The following is an 18,119-nucleotide window of genomic DNA, read 5'->3' as shown; positions in this document are numbered from 1 at the left end:
ATTTTTGTTTGTAGGGAACAAAGGACCTTTTCAGGTGTCTTTGTCAATTAACGTGAAGAAAAATTTAAAAGGCAGGGGAGGGAACGATTGAAAAGACTCAGAGAATCACACATAGAATTTGATGGAAGCAAATATAAACAGTGCTCATATAAACTGGGACTGTTTCAGATAGCTACACTGTATATCTTTCTGAGTCTACATTTTCTCTCCTATCTGATATTTTCTCCATACGTGTTCCATTCTGCTCTGCAGACTGGTTTTCTCTGCGTGGTCATAGCATCATTGCCCCCATGGCTTCAAATGACTTACGGTTTTGGCTCGCCTGGGAATCTCCTACTCTGACACAGACTCCTCAATCCTTGACTTCTCTTCCTTCTGAACTCAGCTCTTTCTCTCTTGATTCAAATTCTTTTTTAGGCATCTAGATAGGTAACTTCAGTTCGTGGGTGCTTTTCTCTTGGTTCCAATGTCCACCCCAGGAACAATCACACTAGGAGGGTTTGGTAAACGTGACTGTGCATATTTGAGTTTGTCATCATGTTGGATCAACTTAAAAGAGAAAACTGAGCCTAGAAGAAACTGAGTTCATATCACAGATTAAAAAGAAAAATGATAACAACTGCAATGAGTTTAAAAACTCAGAAAAAAAAAAAAACTTGAATTTCCACTCTAATCAACACCTCTAGAAAGAATATAAAAGGACAAATCAGGTAAAGATAATGTTTAACAATTTATCTTTAAGCCTCTCTTAATTAAGCAAGACTTTAAGGACTGGGAATCATTGACCTGTTTTTGTGTTATTACATTCCCTAATAACAACCACCGAAGTTATGAAATGCTATAATATTTAAGGACAGAATGTTACTCTACACACTCAGGATACACATATCATCTGCCTGAAGCTGAGTTTTAAAATTTGGAATGTGGAGAAAACAAGAGCTTTCCTGGTCTGAAACATTTATTTGTTTTTTCCCCCTTAGAGACACCATCACTGGGCTACTCTTGGAAGATGGAGGAGAGAAAATGAGACATCGCTTTCGGTTGAGTGGGAGTCAATAGTGGAGGAAGATGGCTGGGGATGGCTCACAAAGTACACTCTAATTTTCACATCTCTGGCCTTTCAAGCACAGGATAGATACTCTGGAGCCATCTAGTGGTGTACCATCACTGAACTAAAACACTGAGAAGAGCTGGGTTTAGACTTGAGGAAAAGTCCATATGCATCTCCAGTGGAATCCATCTCTCGGAACAATCTCACATAGAGGTATCATCATTCCAGGAAGGCAACTTCTGCTGCAGATGTCCTGGTTCTAGGAAGACAGTGGACACCCTCTCATTCTACCTCATTCCCTTTGACTACAGCTTCCTCCAGCACTGTTCCAAGGTGTGCATCATCTAGTAACCTAGATGGGGTGGAATTTATAAACAACAGTTATTTTTAAAAAATGAGTTCATAAAATACAGGACTGCCTCTACCCAGTAGACATTAGAATCTGTCGGTTACTTTATTATTGACTCCTACATAACTCTGCCTATTTTCAAGTAAACACTTTTGGGCTGAGGTTGGGTTGTCAAGGGGTTATTCAATGGCTCTAAGTTGTAAGGATAGTGCTTCATTTTGACTAATAGTTATGGGGCTTTAGGAATAGAAAGACTGGAGGCATTTTCCTGTCCCTGAAACTGAAGAACAATCCTCTCTATAAAGATTTGGACTGGATGGGACTGATTTGAAATACTTGGAAGAAGTTTTCCTTAGAAACTGCACTAATAGCTCCTTCCTATTCATTTTACCTCATTTCTTTTACTTGGTAAACTAAATTAGGCTCTGTGGCAATTGGTCTCAAACTTGAGCATGCATCCAAATCAATTGGTCTCAAACTTGAGCATGCATCCGAATCAGTTGGTATCAAACTTGAGCATGCATCCGAATCAATTGGTCTCAAACTTGAGCATGCATCCGAATCAGTTGAAGACCTATTAAAATGCTGATTTCTAGAATTTCTGTATCAGGCAGGTCTGGGTAGGGTTCAATAATTTGCGTTTGTAACAAGTTCCCAAGAGATACTGATACTGTTGACTGAGGGACTGCACTTTGTGAACTACTGATGTGGGGAATCAAGGCACAGAGGTTTACCCTTTACTGTTTCACTGACTTAAAGACAAGACCCAACCATTCTCTCAGAGCTCCCCAGTGTGCAACAGGTTTTTATTGTCAGGAATTCTATTTTTCTTAAAGACCCGATTTCTTAAATGAGATACTATTACTGAGTCCAAGCTTGTACTACTCACTGCACGACAGGCCAACGAGAGATGCGTTGTTGGGGCAAGGTATAGTGATTTTATTTGGAAAACCAGCAGTCCAAGAAGATGGTAGACTAATGTGCCAAAGAACCATCTTCCCTGAATTAGAATTCAGGTTTCTTTTATACTAAAAGGGGAGGAGATAAAGTCCTGGTTCCGGCTAGACTCTGGAGGGATTGTGTTAATTTCTTCCTTCTTGCAGCTATTCATAGGTGGGACTGGTTAGGATGTTTCCTACGAGCTAAACAAAGGTATTTTAGCTTAAAGTTCATTACCTGGGAGGCAGAGTTCCCAGAGATGGGCCATTACCTATAATTTAAGCTTATGGGCTACATCCCTTTAGTGATTAACTTAGAATACAAAGTTTTTCCCTATTACAATCCTTCAAAGAATCCCAATATATAAAACAGATAAAAATAAAGCTACTCTGATTAAAATGAAGCTTGAGGAACCACAGCTCACGTGTTCTTCCTCACTCTCCACAGATTTCCACAGCAGATACTGGAACCACCTCGGCTGAACCCCTAAGCCACCACAGAGCAGTTTGAAAACCAAAGTTAATAGTATTGACTGCCGTCCCTTTAACTCCCCCTTGAGGGTTACCAGCTACACGGCTCTTAGAAAGTTTTGTTCGTCATCCAGACTTCTCTCTCTAGTTGTTCCATCCCAGACTCAAATACTATTTCCTTAAAACAATACCCCTTTTGCACCTCACCACTATTTCCCACTGGGTGGGGACAAGGGAGAATTGTAATAGAAGAGTGCGCATTTTTCTTGTAAGGGTAACACTCGCTTACAAATTTTGTTTCACAGTAATAGTTCGTGAGATATTGGGAATAGTATAAAATATCAATACTGCTTCTGCACAGCTTGGTTCTTTAGCACTTCCAGGAGTAGTGCACCAAGATCACCATTGCCCTGGATTCTGCCACTGCCACCAGATCACCACCATGCTTCCCAGTAACCCCTTCCACAACTATGAAGCAGATCACTCCAACTGACACATAATATATAACTTATCCTAAACAACTACAAATATTTATTTAGGAACACTTTTAAAATTGTACCTTTTAACTCAAGATTTCTTTCCTTCAACAGCCCAATGTTGGTTTATTAAAACGCAGAGAGAGGAAACAGGTTAAGAATTGTAATTGACTTGCATATTTTCTAAGTCACAGCCTTTATCAGAAGCTACCTGTGGGAATATGCAACCATGTGAATATTTATCTAAGGTAGATATTTCCTTTTTTTTTCTTTCCAAATGAGTTCTTGAATCTAAACCATTACTAAAAAGCAGAAAGGTGGAATGTTCTGTATCTCTGAGTGCTGGAATTGCTTTGGGATATAAATTTAGAATTAATTAATTTCAGGCTATAGAAATTGTATTACTTCCTGTGAGATCAGAACCCAAGATGAAGAGTTCCATGACGTTACTGTTGGAGATATGACACACTTTGACTACCAAGGGCAAAGAGACCAAACTTCCCCACTGAGAAGTAAGTACCTGTTCACTTACTGGCTTATCATTTTCTTGTTTTCACACACAATTGTGAATTGCATTGAGCATATTTCAGATAGTCAGTATTCTTGCTCTAGGAATTTACATTATAGTCCCTATACCTGTTGTCAAGGATCTGTTACTTAATCTGAACTATAGAAAGACCCTAATCTAAAATCATTAATATTCACAATATCCACTCCCTTTGTTGGGGAATCTAAGGCTCTCTCAGAGAGGCCAAAGGCAAAATTAGCTAATGTGAAGTGTAAATCCAGAAATTAAGAATAAGTGGAGTGATCCAGAGGTAAAAACTAACACTTCTTACAAAAGTGAGTCCTGCAGATATCACAAAGGATATACACTAGAGAATCTGAATTTCTGTGTGGATTTAAGGGTAAATATAGGGTTAGCAATGGGAGATAAAAGCTAAAAAGTCAAATTCTGAACAAATGCAGGGATGAGGAATTAGAGTAAGAGTAATATGAGTGGTCAAGTTCATATTATACAAAACATAATAATAAATGCTCGGTGACTTTCATGGGTTTTTGTTGCTAAGCCTCTGTATTAAAGTTCTATTCAGAATACACATATATCATAGCAATTCCCAAATGTTTTGTCCACTCTTTTCTATTCCTTAGATTAGACACACCTCAGATGCCTTAAGAGAGGTCTAACAACAGAAAAAAGTCATCCAGGTTAAGTGTCCAAGGGGATAATAATGGAATATAAAAAATTATTCATCTTATTGTTTTCTCCACCACCTCCTTAGAAGTTGGTGTCAACTAACATGTTACCCATGTTGCCTATTTATTTAGTTTCAAATTAGTTCACTCCTTGGATATGGAGCTCACAAAACCTCAGAGCAAACCCTACAAAGAAATTCTTCAAAAGATATTCATCAGGGGCTTTTTACATAGAGTGCTTAGGGACTCTATCCATGGCAGCGTGTGGGAGCTGTGACGCTAAGAAATTAAGATAAATTGCCCAACTTCATATCACAAGGTGAAAATGGAATCAAAAGCATCTCCCAAGATTTACTGCTTTAGCTCTAGCCACTCTTTCTTTCTCATAATCAGGACCCACCGTTATATGTTACTTTCTCTGTATTTGTTACTTTTACACTTGGGGAACGAAATAAAAAGGTATTTCTGCCTCGGAAGCAACTGCTCGATTTTCTATGAAAAAAAAAATTAAAGTATTTTATAATACACTTAGGAAATTTGGATAGTGGTCCAAATAAATTCTCCAAACTGACAGACCTCTAATTTTTCAAGGGTTGTTACAAAGACTATGCCCTTAAGCCAAACAAGCATTATCTTTGGGGAGATTTTATTTGTGTGATCAATTCATATCTGGACAGGTCTTCTGCTGGTTGGCATAGCAACTAACTGAAGTTCATTGAACTTTTAGATGTGTTTGCTAACAGTCTAAAGCTGATTTCCACCCACAGGGACTAGGAAAGGCTTTCTTTGTTAAACCTCTCCAGTTGCATTCAAAAATACATCATTTTCCTCAAGCCTACAAACACACACGTTTGCAAATTGGCAAGTAATATTAGGAAATTTGCATCTATCATATAATATCAAAATAATTTTGCTCTATTTCCTGCAAGAAAGGCTAAAGTTTAAGTTAAACATGACCCTATTTTATCTTCATTTCTACATCTTTCCATGTTAATCTTAGAAGATTCCAAGAATTTTTTTTTAGGATTTTGCTGAAGAAGTTTGTGCAGTGATTTTGCAGAGCGTTGGCATTTATTTTGGCCTTGATAAAGTTTTAGACTCAAAAATGTTAGGTCTTCACTTCTTAGTGAGGTGAAGATCTCCAGGAATTTATTTTCATGCTCTGTTCATTAAACAAAGAATTAAACAGTGTGTATTTAGAGAAGAAGTCCTGTCCTAAAGCCATGCTAAGCACCGTGGAAGATAAAGAAGGGCAAGATATGGCACTGGCTTTTCAATAATGCATAATACTATTTTTAAAAAAGGACTAAAGGAAAGGGATTATTAGCAAAGATGTCTACACTGCAGGGAACAGTACAAAAAAGACTTTTAAAGGACAAATTTCTAGCTATATCTTATCTTTTCCTTGGTTAATTCTCAATTTTGAAAGCATTGTTACTATGAGAATTAAAGAAACTTAAGGTATAGGGCAGTTTTCTGCAAGCGAATATAATGCCTGACCTTATGTGTACCTTAGAAGAACGTCTTACTGTTTAAAGAGATGAAAAGAAAAGACAGCTTTTTAGAAGTTACCCCCTCATGTAGAATAGAATGAGTGCTATTTTAATTATTTGTTCCTTGTTTTGTATTCAAATTCTGGAAGCAGCACCCAATATTTCCCAAATCAAAAAGACTTCATTTGACTCACTTCGTTTTCCTGGAGCATAGGAAAGACGTCTCAAACGTGGTTTTGTAGTCATTTCTCCGTACTGGATCTGTTAGAGGTCACACTGCTCTGATTAAATAATTACCATCTGACTGTTCACAAAGGCTGTTTCCTCATAGGCTGGACCTGAGCCCATCTACTGCCAATGAGGCTATCACACTTCAATGACTTTATTGATTAATAGTGATTAGCTCAGGTTGCTGACAATGTGTAACTGACCACTGCTATTTATAAACAACTACTCAGCAGCCCCAAACTAAGGCTTAGCTGCATGTGGTTTTGTGGGCAGCTGGACTCCTGCCTCCTGTGTCTGGGGGGCTTTTATAATGAAGCTGGGGTATTGTATGGCTCTTCATTCATAAATGACCTTTGTGAACTGAAGGGGCTGCCGTTGTTTGATTCAGAAAAAAGGAAAGTGAGAAACCTCTAGAGCTGGTGTTACAAGAGGCTATGGGCATATGGAGAAAAGGAGAGTTGAGTGCCAATTCTGAACAAAACCCCACGGTGGGATTTTGAAGGGCTGTGTAGAGTGCGGTTTAACATTGACCTATACTGCCATCCTGTGGACACAAGGAGAAATTCTTATCCTAGTGACAGGGCGCCAGGAACTGCAGGGAACTTCGTGATAAACAGGAGGCCAAAGGCTGGTTTCAAACAGTACACTTTTTTTTTTTTTTTTTTGAAAAATGGGCAAGAGACTGTAATAGACATTTCCCCAGAGAAGCCACAGCCCAGTACACTTTTAATTAAAAATATCTGGGAGTCCACATTACTGCTTCAAATGACAGGCTTTGGGGGCATTTTCTAGAGTATTAAACAAAGTAATCCTTTGAGACTATTAACGAATGATCTCTAAAGGCCTGAGGCCTACACAAAGGAAAGGCTGAGGCTGTGAACCTGGGCTTCCTCACCGCATCTCACAAACCAAGAAAAAAGAGTAAGTTCATGAACAAAACCCTCTAAAGGTCAGACTAGAGAGAAGAAGAAAAGGCAAGAGACATAAATGAGTATGAGTGGGAAGGGAAACGGTAGAAGAAAGCGTTAGATTTGAAACCGAGTAACTCTGAATTTCAGCCCTGGCAATCATTTCGTGAATGTTTGGAGGCTCTAGCAGGGGACCGCGGCTGTTCGTAAACCCCTGATGGAAGAAAGGTCCTTCTCTACGGAGGAGGTCGTCCTCTTAGACTGAGCGCGCAGCTTCAGGGGGGACGCACGCACGTGGAGTGGTGAAGCGGGGAGTGGATGCTTGCTTAGCCACCCAGATCAGCCAAATGAACGCTGAAGATCAATGGGGTGACAGGTGTCACAGTCAGGTTGCCCGCTCATGCCATGTGAACTGCGATGGTATGTTCTTCTTCTTATGGTGATGGCACAAGGGCAAGAAGACAAGCCCTTGCTCATGACACATCTGCTGAAAACCAATTGGCTAAACAAGTCACATGGGCAAACCCAAAGGCCAGAGGTGGAAGGGTGTGCTGCCCAGAAGGGCAAGAGGGTGAATATATGATATTACTACAGAGAACTAGAGGATTGAGATCGATAATTCCTTCTATCACAATACATCACCCATCATTTGCATACAGTGTAGCTTCCCCCCTGTATCTTGATGTCCCAAATCTCCAGGTCTTCCCTGGTGATTAGTTATGGAAATAGAGAAAGTATTTGAGCATAAAGCAAAATCTCAGGGGAAAAATGGGAGTGCTTTTAATATATTCCCCAGTAGAAATTCGGAGGAAAACAGGACTCAAACAAAATCTTGCATCTTTTTGCAAAAACATTTCATTATGCACGTGTCTTACATGTTTCAATTTTCCTTAAAGGTTTGCCCTTATTGAGAAATATTCCTATGACAAATTAAATGAATTGGAGACGCCAGGCTGGAGCAAGGAGTTTGAAAGTGTTTGCCACGTACAGGGGAAATAAGCAACTATCAAAAGGTGAGCAAGAGATGGATAAGAATGGGTACTTGTCCCACCCCCCTTTTTTAATCTCCTCACCTCCTACTCACGCCCCAACTAACAAACCTGCGTCATTTGAGCCAAAAGAAGAATTCATCTCTGAATATAGATCTGAGTTAAAAATCATTCTGCGATGGTCCTACTGTGGCTTTTGAGAACAATGCCATCTCTTAAAATAACTGTGTTTTCAATCATGACCTTCAGCGTGTCTGAAAGTTTGTGATGATGAATAGTGAGGGGTGAATAGCGTGCTACAAAATGCAGCCCCTTAATTGCTCACAGGGAAGTCACATAGGATTTTCAATCCTTCTGTTTATGCCAATGTTTGGAAAAGATCACTGAGTCTGGATCTATGTGGAACTACCAGGCTGAATCAGAGATGAAAATTTCCATTTGAGCGGTTACTCAGCCTTTCATGAAGCAGTTTAGAGAGGCGGGGGCAGGACATACAGTGCGTTACAATGGTGTGCCCAGACTTGGGCGTCAGATGCGTGTGCGCTTAAACTGTGTCATTACCATTTAATAGCTGTGTGGCCTTGAGCAAGTTCACAATCCTTTTGCATTTCAGTAACTATATTTGCACGACAGGAATCATCATCACCCATGAGGTTGTTGTGAGGATTGAGCACGCTAATATCTGTAAAATATGGCACACGGTAAGTACACAGGAGAAGACAGCTGTTATAACTGTTATCATGCCTTATGGAACTTGTTTTCAGCAAAGGGTAAGGCAGGAACCCAGTCTGCTCCTACAGGGGTAGAACCTGAAGACAGGGCGGCAAACCTGAGGTGAGGATGGGGCAGGGTTGAGGGCGTGGGCCACAAGTCGGGACGGCATCTGGAGGAAATGGAGACCAGCAACAGTAAAACAATAACAAAAGAACCCTTTCCCCTTAAGCTACTTCTCCAAGGCTGAACATTGAAAGTTTGCTCTTGCAGCATCATATTCATGTTGATGACCCCAAATTTAGTGATTATGGCAGTGGAAAATATGCTTTTTGGACACTGGAATGAAAGAGGGAAAGGTGTGATGATTAATTTTATGTGTCTACTTGACTGGGCCATGGGACACTCAGACACCTGATTAAACATTATTCTGGGTGTGTTGTGAGGGTGTTTCTGGATGAGATTCACATTTGAATGGGTAGAGTTAAGCAGGTTGCCCTCCCCAGTGTGGATGGGCCTCACCCAAGTCACTGAAGTCTGGGATAGAAGAAAAAAGGCTAAGGGAGAATTTGCTCTCTTTTCCTGTCTTCAAGCTGGTACACTGGTTTTCTCCTGCCTTTGGGCTTGGCCTGGAACTGCACCATCACCTCTCCTGGGTTGTTGCAGATGTTGAGAGACCGCTCAGCCTCCATAACCGGCTAAGCCAATTCTATAATAAATCCCTTCCTATATATCTCATTGGTTCTGTGTCTCTGGAGAACCTAGCATCATACAGAGGGATTTGTACTTCTAGACATAAATCCTAATACAGTGCTCAAAGCCATCTGGGCTTAAGGTGTGAGGCAAATTATACTGGGAATTCCCCTCTAACATCTGTGTTCTGAGGAAAGCAAATAATAATCAACATCACAGATACCTCTGATGGCAAAAAGGCACTAGCTGTCAGGAAGTACAATTAGAAAAATCTTCGGAGGCCATTACTGATAACCAGAAACTTGTTTTCCCTGCAAGTGGATTGAGCCTGGCAATGGGGAATCACAGAGCAATGCTGGGAAGATTCTAGGAGGCAACAGAGCAAATCACAGGAGGAGTCCCAACGGAGTGGGGAGTGGGAGTGAGGAGAAGAATCCCCACCTTGGAAAGGAGTGGGATTGGCAACACCAGGCTTTAGTCTCATCAGAACATCTTTAGAGCTAAGGATTAAAATTAGGCTTCAATTTAAACTTGGGGTACAAAGTGATGTCTTGTTCCCAGGAGTCAGACGAAAGGTCCCCTGCAGCAGTCCACCCTAGCTGCACCCTCCAGCCACACCACACCTTACTACTAGCCCTTCCCTGGTCACTAGGACTAGAACACAGGGCACAGGAGGGCTACAGGCAATATGACCAGATGTGAGACACTTGGGTTGCTAATTAGAGTCCTACCAAAGTATCCAGATGGAGGACAGTTCTGACTCAGGCTCCACACCACCTCAGAGACAAGAGCTCGTCAAGAGACTTTCATAATGACCAGACGCTCACCAGCTGGGCTCTTGAGCATCTTCCTGAAACCTCTTCTTCCACACTTGTGGAGGAGAAGACATCCCTATCTTTATCTATCCTTGTCCAGGTCTTCCCATTCATGAAACATCCCCTGGTGAAACCCTGTAAGGCAGGAATCCAATACCCCTCTACCACTGACAAACTAAATCCTGAAATACTGGTGCAACGCCCTCTACTCACAATATAATCTCAAACTGTCCTTTAATCTCTGAGTGGTGACCTTGTTACTCACTTTCTCAATTTTAATTTGACTACATCTCACGCTTCAGACTTGATGCTCAATACTGTTTTCTTAGAACCATCCTTGGATACTTTCCTTGAATTTGGTGAAGTAAAATAATAACTACACAGGGGTCTAATGATTGAAGTGGACTTGGAAATTAACTTTCCCCATCTCTGCCAGAACTCTTGACGGTCAGATGGATTTATTGATCAGACACATGCATAGAAGCTTTCCTTCACTCTACTCATGGTTTAAAATATGTCTGCTAAACAAACACTTTACCACATTCTGAACAGGAGCACATCAGTCTATATCCAAGGACAAATAAGATGGTAAGTTTCCCAGATATGAAATTTATAATTTCAAAAAATTTTTAAGAGTTAGCATGGGATGCCAAGTTGTCTGGCAGGGATTCTTTGGAAAATTAAAGCATGGGATTTGAGCTTTCAAGATAAAGGGCCATGGGTACCTCAGTGGCCTGTCTTCCCTTGTAATCTTTCCTCCAGCTCTGCTATCCTATGAACATGGGTGATCACTGTGCCTGTGGAAGTGAATTTGAATTTGGGAGAGGAGACATGAGAATTTATTGAGTTTGAAGAGGTTTAAACTCATTATAAATGCCTCTCTTTTGGAATTAGATTTGAATGGGAAACCTTTTCAGATTTTCATGTTATAAGGGCAATAAAATATGTTAAAAGTCAAAGCTAAATGGTTTCTCTCTCTTATTGAATTTGCTCTGAATTACCAGTAGGAAACTAGGCAGCTATTCTTTACCATTTCTAAACTTTAGAAGGTTAGAGGTTACCAAAGCAATTTGTAGACTCTTTCTAGCCCTTTCCTTTCATCCTACTGTCACTCCATTCCCCAACTAAATGAGATGACTCAATTTGAATGAAGGCATCAAATACATGCAAATGGACTCTATGACTGAAAGCAAGAGATCTCAGTTGCTCACAGCTGCCCTCTATCAGGCAATAGCTAGGCAGCCTGCTTGAACGTGGCAAGAAAGGTCAGGCCTGATTTCCTCAGGCTTTTGTCACTAGAGGAGTCTTTGACTTGCTACCTCAAAAGACAAGGACACCATGGAAGCAGAAATAAGTCTTAGAGACCCTGCAAGTGTAGCCTGACTTTACTGTGTCATAGGATCAGGCATCCTTTCCTCCTCTCTGAGTCGGGCACCAGAAAGCCTATTAGGTACCTTCCTCCCTTGATACACCCATTTTGTTCTGAGACCAAATGCACTATGTGGGAAATGATAAAAGATATTGAGAGCAAAACATTCTTAAATGACTTACTGCAAGACACTTGTTCTGTGTGTTTAAGTGCTGAGCTCAAATTATGCTTGTGTGTTTCTAAAAATCCTTTATTATTTGAAGAAATGCTCTAAAATGTAAACAGAAGCTGACATTGGGTTGTGGGATTATGGATGACATATCCCTGGAGTTCTTTCTTTTTTGCTTTTATTACTTTTTTTATTAAGTGTATGCTTTTCTTATAACCTAACGATGGTATAAAATTAAAATCCTATTCATTTTTATGAGCACTTTAATATCTTTCTATATGTGTGTGTGTGTGTGTGCGTGTGTGTATGAATGTTAATGTTGTTGCATCTCTGCATTCCTATATTACAACTGCCTCTTTTCCTGTATTCGACTTTCCTCTTCTTAACCCCTCAAAATTATGTTTAAGCTGTAATCAATGAAAAAGAAGATCCCAATCCATTGTGGTTTGCTTTTCTCATACCCAACAACCACTTTAATTTATTCTGACTAAATAAATTTAGTAGATCAACAATAAGGCATCATTACACAACATAGCATTCAAGAGACAGCATACCTTTTAAATGATACATTGCATAGTATACCTGCTTCCCAAGAGACCCACAGTAAGGGAGGAAAATCCAGAAGATTCAGCTTTACTAAAAACCAAACACTTGTGATGAATCATCTATGACCCCAAGATTGTTCACCATTCCCCAAGAGGTCAAGAGCATGGGTCCTGAGAATGATGTCTAGATGTTGCTTGCAAGCAACAAGAGATAGATTAACTGAAGATTTAACAGTTTCTCATGAACTGGTATGTATGCTCCAGGTTTGATGTAATCTAGACGATACCATTCAGAGGTGGATGACATTATCCTCATTTTGTGAGTGAAAACACTAAAGATCAAAGATTAAAGTGACTTATCTTACATATTCAAGAAGTGGCAGATTTAGGATTTAAGGCCAGGTCTTATGACTCCAAACTTCTGTTCCATGACTTTACAGAAAAAGGGTAAGGAGTATATAGATGTGTGATCTGTTCTATACGAACAGGTGGGGTGGGCAGGGAGCAGGGGTGGAATGAAAAGATAAAAGAGGGTGGAGAAAGAGAACATTCAAACTTTCACCTGTCCCTAAACCAGTATGAACCCCAAAGAGACCCCTTCTTTGTTTTGGTTTTGCACGTTTTTGAATTTCATATAGGCGGAATCATAGTGTTTATTCTCCTGTGACTTGCCTTTTCACTCAGTGTTATGTTTCTGAGATTTATCCAGATTCATTGTGTGTAGCTGTAGGGCACTCATTTTCCTTTCTGTATATTGATCCTTTGAACATACCACAATTTATTTTTCTATTTTGTCCCACTGGTCATTTTATCTACCCGTGTGTAAAATATGATCTCCTAAGATCTATTCTTGGCCCTTGCTCTTCCATATAAATTTTAGAATCAGCTTGTCTATTTATACCAATAAAAAACCCCTTTGAGATTGTGACTGGAACCCAGTTGAATCTATGGGTCAATTTGGGAAAAATTGACATCTACATGAAACTGAATTTTCCAGTTTATGAACACAGTGTATCTCTCCATTTACTGTTTTCAATAAAGTTGTATACCTTTTTCCCATTAAAAAAAAATGCTCACATTGTTTCCCTAAATCCAATCTCTTCTCCGGGTTGGGCTATAAAACATGGGCAGGCTAAAGAAAAAGACTCAAACAGAGTAACTAAATCTCAGAGATTGTAAGTAATTTCTGAACTTTTAGAATCACCTAATTTAAAATAAATTCTCTAGAATTTGTCCCAATGTTTGAGCAATGTGAGGAGGATATTAGCGCTGGCAGGGCTAACTCTGCGATAGACTGAATAGGCGACCATTCAATATCAAAATGATTTAAAGGAATGCTCTGCTTCAAAACATCCGTAATCAGAGTGTACCAGGATTTAAAATCAGACAAAGGATTTGAAATCTAGCCCTGACCAGATAAGCAAAATTGAACAAGTCACTTCACCCCTCTGGACACAGGAATAAATGACTAAGGTATATGCTTATGCAAGGGCTCAGCGGGAGGTAATGAAAGAACTGGGCTTAGAGCCCAGGTCCATTGATTCCTAGCCAACCATGTTAACCAAGAAATAACCCACAGTAGACCCCAAGTAATTGATTGACACTTTCTAATTTGCCTGCCTGCAGCCTGGAGACTGGACTCTTTTTCCAGGTTTGATGATCACAGAACTTTTGGCTTCAAATGGAAAACCCTGAGAGACCAGGAAAGTCCCCTTACAGCGCCCACCCCCATCATCATTCCCTCACAGCATAGAACGCAGCCCAGAAAGAGGCTGCTTCTTCTGCTTCTTCTTTTTGGATAACCCACCAAGTGTCAAACACCGTGGCATTTGCACATTATCTGACATATTCTCATGTCATCCTACAAATTTATGTCATGATTGCTGTTATTCTCAATTTAAAATTGGAGAAACTGAGGCATGGGGAGGTGAAATAACTGAGCATCACACTGCAAAAGAGTGACTAAAACATGACTGAAGGTCCATGTTGTTTCTCCGCCCTGTGCTTTCCCCCACGAAACATTGGGAAATGTGTTCATTAGATGTGAAAGGTTTTTGTTAACTTACACAATTTCTAATCCACCCTGCATGTGTCCTTAGATTCCCAAAGAAGGGGGCATGGAGGAGCCATTCTACGCCGTGGTCTGCACTATTCTTGTCTTTGTCCTCTACCCTGGGTAGAGGGAAAGCATGTTCCTTTCCTATCACCTGCGAGGCCCAGGTGATAAAAGAGGCAACACTAGGTGAGAAGCAGCTCTGCTGTCTGGGGTCCGTGTGCCCCACGGGGGCCCAAGGTGCCTGCTTGGCCACCCCTTCTCTAAGTCCTGTTCATTTCCGACCCTGGGTTGACCAGAACTCTCTGGGTTAAGGGCTGCTGCTGTGGTTTTCAATTTCTCATCCTGTACAGTGCTGTGCAATTGGTTCTGGTTCGGCTGCCTCACAAATGAAAACCTTCCACCAAACAGCATTAGGAAGAAAAAGCAAGTCAATCCTGCAGAGGGGAAGGACAGCAGAAATCCTGTGTCTGTGACAAATAGGTTTATGTGATTTCCTGAAGACTTGAGAAAAAAAAAAAAAGACACCAGGCTGCCTGGGTGAGCAAATAGTGGTCTGCTAGGTGGAAGCACACTCTACGCCTGGCTTCCTGCCTGCTGTTTGGAGGACTTGCCCCTCTCTAAAGGAAGGGGGAAAGGAAAGGCAGGGCTGAAGGGTCATGGAGGGAAATGGGTATTTCTTGAGAGTGTCCAGTGTGCCAGACCCTGATATAGATGTTTTAAAATACATTAGGTCATTTAATTTCCACAACTGATTGAGATAGAGATCCCTGGTTTAAAGTCACTCATATTAATATTGAATATTGAGGATTTACTCTGTGCCAACCACTGTACTAGATATTCATTAGCTTATGTGACTCCCTTAATACCCCAGCAAAATGGGTACTATTAGTAACCTTCTTTTACAGATGAGGGAACAGAGGTTTAAAGAGGGTAGGTGACTTTAACATCACAGAATTATGAGGCCAAGACGTGAATTTGAATCTGGGAGGGTAATAGAGTCTTTGAAGGAGGACTGAATTCTCTCCATGTGTATAAGAAAGACTATAGAAAATCTTCCAATGTAAAAAGTGACAGAGTTGGAACTAAAGCCTGTGTTTCTAATAATATTTTTTCTAAGAAGTGTAAAATGAATATTTCTTTTTCATGAAGAAATTTAACATATAGGACCTTGACCAAAAGAATGCAATTATCCTCTATAATCACACAATCCAGAGATAAGTACTATTAACTTTCTCTGCTGCTTCTCTCTGTGTGTATGTGCATGCATATTTCTCATAGTCCCAATCATATGTATATATAGTTTTAAAATAGCATTAATTTCACTTAATACTCAAGAATTTTCCCAGGCCATTAAATTATGTCAAAAGCACAATATTCCATGAAATGCATGACATAATTAATTGTACACATATTTTAGAATCTGGATTGGTTCCAGTTTTTCACTACTCTGAAGTTTTGTTGTAATGCACAGCCTTGGCTACAAATCTGAGCGCACATCTCTACTTCTTTCTGTAGGCAAGTTTCTTATAAACAAAATTGCTGAATCAGAGGATCTGACCACATTGAAGTCAATACCTACTACCAAATTGATTTCCAGAAAGATTGTGTCAGTTTTCATTGGCTCTAGCACTATATGAAAATTTCAGATTCGTTTACTCCTTTGCTTTTGAGCCTGTTCTCCTGCGTCTTATGGATTATTTCACCCACTATTAGATCCCTTCTTTCCAGAATTGTCAGCCTCTCCATCATCCAAGGCTCCTTTGCTCTTCTTTAAAATAGGCACCACATTTCTCCTTATCCTGACCCAAAAGCAAGAATCCTTTTTTTTTTTTTAATCGAAGTATGGTTGATCTGAAATATTGTGTTAGTTTCAGGTGTACGCAAAGTAATTCAGTTATATACATATTTTTTCAGATTATTTTCCATTATAGGTTATTACAAGATATTGAATGTTGTTCCTTGTGTTATACAGTAAACCCTTGTTGCTTATTTATTTTATATATAGTAGTGCATATCTATTAATCCTATACCCCTAATTTATCCCCTCCCCCCTTTCCCCTTTGGTAGCCGTAAGTTTGTTTTCTATGTCTGTGAGTCTGTTTCTGTTTTGTATATAGATTCATTTGTATTATTTTTTAGGTTCCATATACAAGTGATATCATTCATTATTTGTCTTTCTCTGTCTGACTTACTTCACTTAGTATGATATTCTCTAGGTCCATCCACGTTGGTGCAAATGGCAATATTTCAAGAAGAATCCCTTATTTGATTCTCTTCTCTTTAAGCTGCACCTTATTTCACTGCCAGTTTATGACCACTTTTCTGAAGCACATGTGGTAGGTATCCTTTGACATACTGCCATCTAACCCCACTCTGTCAGTTCCCTCCATTTAGGGTTCTATGCTCTTATTCTAATGGCATGGTCCTCATAAAGGTAGCTGATGACCTCTCACTTTTCATGTCTCCATCATTACCCACTTCTCTGTCAAAGTTAGTGTCATCAAACTTCGTCACCAGATTTCACTCAGTTTAGTCCCTATGACACTTGCACTTCCCTGTTTTTATCTTTGACTGACTCTCCCCTCTTTCACTAGAATCTATTCCTTCTCCATGGAAATCCTCAAATTGCTATCAGATTCCACCTTTTCTAGGCCTAGCTGAATACACAGGTTCACTGTTTTGATGTAAACACAAACTTAAAATATCACAATTTTTGAACCTTTCAAATACACATAAAATTTATCCAAGTAGATAGAATAGAGAAAGAGAATATTCAAGGCAGAGTACTAGAGCAAAGACATAGGGAGGATGTGAATACTACTCTCAAGAAAGCCTGAAGTCACATTTCTCCTGGCATGTCAGGGTCTTCAACAGGCATTTCTCAAAATGAAAGCGGGAGGGTGCAAGGAAGGATATTCAAACGTCAAACTAATATAGAGAACATGGCATTCTATGCCCCAAGTTTACTATATAAATTTTCAGAGTAAAGGCTCAGAGAAGTCCTACAATATAAAGACCTGTTGAATCTAGTCTTTCGCATACTTATTTGACTGTTAGACCTTCTGAGTATGGGGAATTCTGGACTGAGAGGTTGAGGTCCCCAGTGATGAGTTTAGGTAAAGCCAGGCCATGGCAGGTCTCAGCTGCCCAGGATGGGTGGAGGGGCATTTTAGATGTTGAGTTCAGCTTTGGAGACTGACTAGAGGTGACGAGATTCTCAAGTTGACAGGATTTCTCCACTGAGAAAAGTCTCATCATGGTGCTGGGAGTGGAGAGAAAACCACTCAAAAAAGCAGATGGAAAGAGCAAAACTCTGTAATTGATTAATAGAGAGGGTGAAGCAGAGAAGGGAGTCAAACGGCATTTATTTATTGATTCACTTGTTTATACATACAGATCTCTAATTATCAATATAGTAAGTCAGCTAAATCTTCTATAGCCCCTACTCTCAAATAACTCTTAGTCTGGTAGTATAAGAGAATGCTGAGAAGAATACCATATCTATCTATCCACAGAGATGGAAGGACATCTTTAAAATAAGAAAAGTGAATACAATTTGGTGCCCTGAAAAAAAAAAAAAAAAAAAAAAAAAGAAAAGTGAATACACAAAAAATACATTAAATGCATACACAAATAATAACTATCTATTATACAGAAATAC

At 39.8% G+C, this 18,119-nt stretch overlaps 1 long non-coding RNA gene across 4 annotated transcripts in view; it reads left to right on the top strand.

The window, feature by feature from the left end:
- LOC309606576 overlaps nucleotides 1-18,119 on the top strand; it is a 494,104-nt gene that overhangs the window by 463,321 nt on the left and 12,664 nt on the right. Inside the window, exons 4-5 of one of the 4 annotated variants that reach the window (XR_014231936.1) lie at nucleotides 981-1,384; nucleotides 3,672-18,055. This is a non-coding gene — a long non-coding RNA (uncharacterized lncRNA). Of the gene's footprint in view, nucleotides 1-980; nucleotides 18,056-18,119 lie in introns of those variants that run through there. The other 3 variants (XR_014231937.1, XR_014231935.1, XR_014231938.1) reach the window with 3 other exon arrangements.

The sequence above is a fragment of the Balaenoptera borealis genome (genome assembly GCF_965194805.1).
Source record: "Balaenoptera borealis genome assembly, chromosome: 11".
Lineage (NCBI taxonomy): Eukaryota > Metazoa > Chordata > Mammalia > Artiodactyla > Balaenopteridae > Balaenoptera > Balaenoptera borealis.
The sequence above is the reverse complement of the archived record's forward strand: the minus strand, read 5'-3'. Positions and strand labels throughout refer to the sequence as shown.